Source organism: Physeter macrocephalus, chromosome 11 (assembly GCF_002837175.3).
Source record: "Physeter macrocephalus isolate SW-GA chromosome 11, ASM283717v5, whole genome shotgun sequence".
NCBI classification, from domain to species: domain Eukaryota; kingdom Metazoa; phylum Chordata; class Mammalia; order Artiodactyla; family Physeteridae; genus Physeter; species Physeter macrocephalus.
In genome coordinates this window covers 118,040,675-118,046,030 of record NC_041224.1, presented here as the reverse complement: position 1 = coordinate 118,046,030, position 5,356 = coordinate 118,040,675, and the positions used below count along the sequence as shown (strand labels likewise).

Genomic DNA, 5,356 nt, shown 5'->3' with positions numbered 1-5,356 from the left:
GTCTCTTCACTAGTTCAAAATTAGGCAGAAAAGGAACTACATCAGACCCAGAAACGCAATGATTTGGCAAGCCACAGTCACTCAGCTCATGGATTTGTGATAATCTGCAGAAAATTTGCTTGACTCTAGTACTCCATTCCTTCACATCTGTAGAGGAGTTCAATACAACCATTTTTCTTTATCAACTTTAAGCTGCATACAGGCAAAGAGATCACAAACTGCTGGGAGGCCGTAAAGGTCTGGGGGAAAGTTGTGTTCCTCCTGTAGAAGCGAATTAAGTAAAACTTCCTCGGCCTTCTTTTGAAGTAGCCACTTGTCTTCTCCTGAGGATAACTGGCTAAGATTTCCCGTCTTCTTTCCTGGCAAGACCCAGTCAGCTGTGTTAAAGGGACACCAGGAAGTGGCCAAGCGGCTTGTAAGCTTTGGTATGCCAGCTCTGTCCTCTGTAAGAGGCACTTCCTTGGGACATCCTTCTTTGCATGAGGGGGTAATAAGCCACTCTGACAAGGGACTGTTCCTTATGACTTGGAAGGAATCAGCAATTCTAGAAGAAGCCATTGCCTTTGGTGCCTTAGCTTGTTCTGTTTCCTCTCTTCTGGATGGACAGAGCCACATATTCAGGGAATCTTTATGTTTCTCAGGTTAAGGTTTTGGTTCCACAGGCATACCATTTTTATCCTTTCCTTCTTTCTTCAGAAGCCATTTACACAGAGTTTCCTTCTCAAAATTTTCATCACGCACTCTGCAAAGCTTGTACAGGGCTCGTTGGCTTTGCAGACCTCCTCTACTTTACATGGGTCTCGATGATTCTGGACAAGCCAATCCTCAGTAATCATGCTGGGAGTGGACAAGGGTTTCTTGGCCTCCAAGTGGTCATTCAGGCACTTCAGATTGCCCAGGTTCTCAATCTCCACACCTTTGGGCTGTTTATTTACCCTGACAATTGGTACAGGAATCAGGCTTGACGAGCCAATCATTCACACTATAGGACTCCTGGAACACCTGGAACAAGAGCTTAAACTTCTCACTGGTTTCACAGCTGCCATTCCCAGGCTTCTCAAGCTTATGGGATTCCTGGGGAGTCACCAGCCAATCAGAATGCTCCACCTCATCTTGATCAAGAAGCACTAGATCTCCAACCTTTTCAATTTCACTGGAGTAAGAACTGGTAGGAGAATAGCTGTTACACTTTTGGTAACTTGTTTACCAGCAACAGAAACTTCCTGTTGCTGACTCTTGTGGAGCCAGTTTTCCAAGCCCTTTAGGTTGCCTCAGACATTATTGAAGAAATTGCAGGCTCTAGCAGAAGTCTGACTATTCTCCAAGGTCTGCTTTTGGGTGAGCCAGTCCTGCAGATTGGAACTGAGTATATAAGGAGCCTGGCAACCGCTGGCAGGTTTGCTTCCAAGGAGCCATTCGCTGAGAGGGACCGCTGTGGTGCTGGATGCTGACTTCTGCTCTGGCAATGCGATATAGCCTCTTTTCTCCAGGAAGGGCCCAATATTTGATGAGCTAGCATGAGCCACCAGGTGCTCAGGAATTTGAATGGTCTTGAGAGACCCAAACGTGGTGATTGCCTGGTGCAGGGCAGTTATTATCGGCTTCAAAGAGTAAGACAGTCGAATCTTCAGGTTTGAGGGTGAAACTGCCCAGTCTCTCCGGGCACACGGAGACTTGATTGGCTAGATCTTTGTTTTGGGTGCACTCCAGCTGATGATTAAGACAGTTGAACTGGCCCAGTAACCAGTAGAGTTGTTGGACCTGCTGTTGAAGCATCTCCTCTTTAAGCTGATAGATGAGATCTACCTGTTCATACAGCCACACCTCATGGCTTCCAAGGCATTCCCGGTGATGACTTATGCAGCTGTGAATCTGGGCTTTGACCTCTCGCAAGTTATCTTTCATTTGCTGTTCAGCCCCAAGAACTCCACCAAGTCCTTCCGTGCATCACAACACCTCAAAAGGGGTTCTTTATTACTGGAGCAGCCACTCTGGTCCTGTGAGGTACTCCTGCTCCCTGTTCCTCCTTGCAGGCCAGGTCCCCGCCCTGCAAGCTGCCCAGCAAGCAGGACGCTGCTTTCTCCGGTACCAGGGTGACAAAGTTTCCCCGAACCTGCAGGCTGCGCCCCGCCCGTGAGCCTGGCAGCGTCCGACGGGTGGGCCGGAGCGCGCACCAAAAAAAACACCTTTGAAAAGTCTTTATTGTCTCCCTTATGCCCTGCAGAATACAATTCTGACTGTACGGTTGTATACAAAGCTCACAAGAACTGGTACCTCCTACCACTCCATCTTCATTCTCTACCAAGCTCATAGGCTCCAGTCGTAGCTAGCAACTTGGGGTTTCTTGTGCTTTATACTGGTACTGCTGAGGCTTTGTACATTTGGTTCCCTCTGCTTTGAATGTCCTGTCCCTGTCTGCCTAGTTAACTTCCACTTATCCCTTAAGACCCAACTCGTGGAACTTCCCTGGTGGTGCAGTGGTTAAGAATCCACCTGCCAATGCAGGGGACACGGGTCCGAGCCCTGGTCCGGGAAGATCCCACATGCTGCGGAGCAACTAAGCCCATGAGCCACAACTACTGAGCCCACGTGCCACAACTACTGAAGCCTGCACGCCTAGAGCCCATGCTCCGCAGTAAGAGAAGCCACAGCAATGAGAAGCCCGCACACTCACTAAGAGTAGCCCCCGCTCACCGCAACTAGAGAAAGCCCGGGCACAGCAACGAAAACCCAACGCAGCCAAAAAAAAAAGACCCAACTCGCTTCAAACTGAGCTGACCTTCCTGCTGCTCCCAAGGCATCCTGTACATACCCCACTGGAGTACATACCCCACTGGAGCATGCGTGGGATTGTCCCATAGATACTGGCTTCCTTGATGTATTCTCACAGAACTGACTTTCTTCAAGGCAGGGACTGTGTTATTCTTATCCTTGCATTCTTTACCCTAGCAGAGATGCTCAGTGAATGATATAAAGGAATGAATGAATGAATGAAATGAATAAACTCTTCTCATTCTTGATTAGGTTTTCGATCTCTTGCCTACTCTTATTCATGTCTGTTAACATACAGTTTTAGTATGTTACATTTTTCATGTCTGTATGATTTTCTGGGATATAAAAATCCACAGCTTTTGTAATAAAGTAAGCTAAACAAAGGCTCTCCACCTTAAATAAATTACTAGCAAGTTTCTTTTCTCAGATGCTGTTTTTGTATGGTTTGTATAATTTAGGTAACCAGTTGCTACTTATCACCAATTCAATTAATATCAGAAACAACTGATAGGTGGATCTGATAAATGTGTTTGTGAGTAAATAAATTGAAACTAGCGTTTATAAATGTAGAGTTTGAGACCATTTTGAATTACATTTTACTACTTACTACATTTCACTGCTGCTACCCTCTACCTCATCCCCTCTTCCCTTGACATAGACTGCTAAGTTCCTTTATTGTGAGGTCATCTTCCTAAATTAGAAAGAACTAAGGATGAGACATGGTAGACACAAAGTGAGTTTGGTGGATCAGGGAGTGAGTCATAGAGATCAGACTCCAACACACATCTCCCACAATGTTTATTTTCTAGTTCTAAGTTCAAACTTGGATTTAGAAAAATGCATGACTTTCCTCCTGACCCGTCTTTTAGCTCAGGCGTGGGCTAGGAAAGAGATGTCAGATGAAGCAGGTATGTGGGTAGAAAAGTACATTTGGAAGTGATGAGCATCTTTACGTTTACACTTGTCTTTGTCAGGAAGTGGCTGTGGGAGCTGAGTATGATATGTCTTGACAGGGAGTGGGGCTTGAACAGAATTTATCTACATAATCTTCCAGATTCACTGTTTTACTTAAGACTTGAAAAATGATTCTGAAATTTTACATGCCGCAGAAACTCCATCTAGTCTGTTTTGTGGGAGAATATGCATTACGGGTATTCACTTTTCCAATTTTCTAAGAAATCTTGAGCAAAAACTTTAGCTGAGTCTTACAAAACAATACCAGTGAGACTTGGGATTGCTTCATGACTGTTGCCTGTGAAAAATCACGCTCTCCCCTTCACTCTGCACTGATGGCAATGGCCCCAGGGTACCTTTTCCTGTGCTGGAAGGAGCTTTACGTACATTATCTCTCTTGATCCTCACCACAACCCTGAGAGGGAGGAGGTAACGTAAGCCCCATTTTACACTTGAGGAAATAGCCGTGGAGCAGTTCACTAAATGGAAATGGCCCGAGATTGCACCACGGCTGTGTCAGAGCTGATCCATCCTCTTTGAGGTTACTCTCACTTAGTTCCTAATGGTTTTTTGTTGCCGTCAACCATGTGTGGTCCAGCAAATGGAAAATTAGAGTTTAGACGTGTGCCTTCTAGTACGGGATTGTTTAGGGTCCTTCTGTCTCACCCGTTAATCATTTCCTTGGGCTTGAAACTGCTAAAGAGAACAGATGTGGTATGGTAGGCAGAATAATGACCCCCCAAAGATGTCCCTGTCCTGTGAATATGTTACCCTACATAGCAAAAGGGACTTTTTAAAAAATAAATTTATTTATGTATTTATTTATTTTTGGCTGCGTTGGGTCTTCAATGCTGCGCACGGGTTTTCTCTGGTTGCAGTGAGTGGGAGCCACGCTTCGTTGCGATGCGCGGGCTTCTCATTGCAGTGGCTTCTCTTGTTGCGGAGCATGGGCTCTAGGCACACGGGCTTCAGTAGTTGCAGCACGTGGGCTCAGTAGTTGTGGCTCGCAGGCTCTAAAGCACAGGCTCAGTGTGCGCGGGCTTCTCATTGCAGTGGCTTCTCTTGTTGCGGAGCATGGGCTCTAGGCACACGGGCTTCAGTAGTTGCAGCACGCGGGCTCAGTAGTTGTGGCTCGCAGGCTCTAAAGCACAGGCTCAGTCGTCGTGGCACATGGGCTTAGTTGCTCCGTGGCACGTGGGATTTTCCCGGACCAGGGCTCGATCCCGTGTCCCCTGCATTGGCAGGTGGATTCTTAACCACTGTGCCACCAGGGAAGTCCAGCAAAAGGGACTTTGTGGATGTGGTTAAGTAAATGATTTTTGAGTTGGGAGATTATCCTAAATTACCCAGTGGTAATCTCAGTGGTCCTTAGCAGTGAAAGAGGAAGGCAGGAGAGAATCAGAGATGTGATGACTGAAGCAGAGGTGCTCTCAGGGGGCCACAAACCAAGGAATGTGGGCAGCCTCTAGAAGCTGGAAAAGGCAAGGAAGCAGATTTTCCTCCTACAGCCTCCAAAAGCAATGAAGTGCTGCTTTTAGCCCCATGAGTCATTTCTCACATCTGACCTCCAGAACTGTAAAACAATAAGTTTGTGTTGTTTTAAGCCACTAAATGTGTGGTAATTTGTTAC

General features: G+C 46.4%; 1 pseudogene; it reads right to left on the bottom strand.

The window, feature by feature from the left end:
- Positions 1-2,801, bottom strand: LOC102992824 (nuclear receptor coactivator 4-like; annotated as a pseudogene).
- Between the last annotated feature and the right edge of the window lie 2,555 nt (positions 2,802-5,356).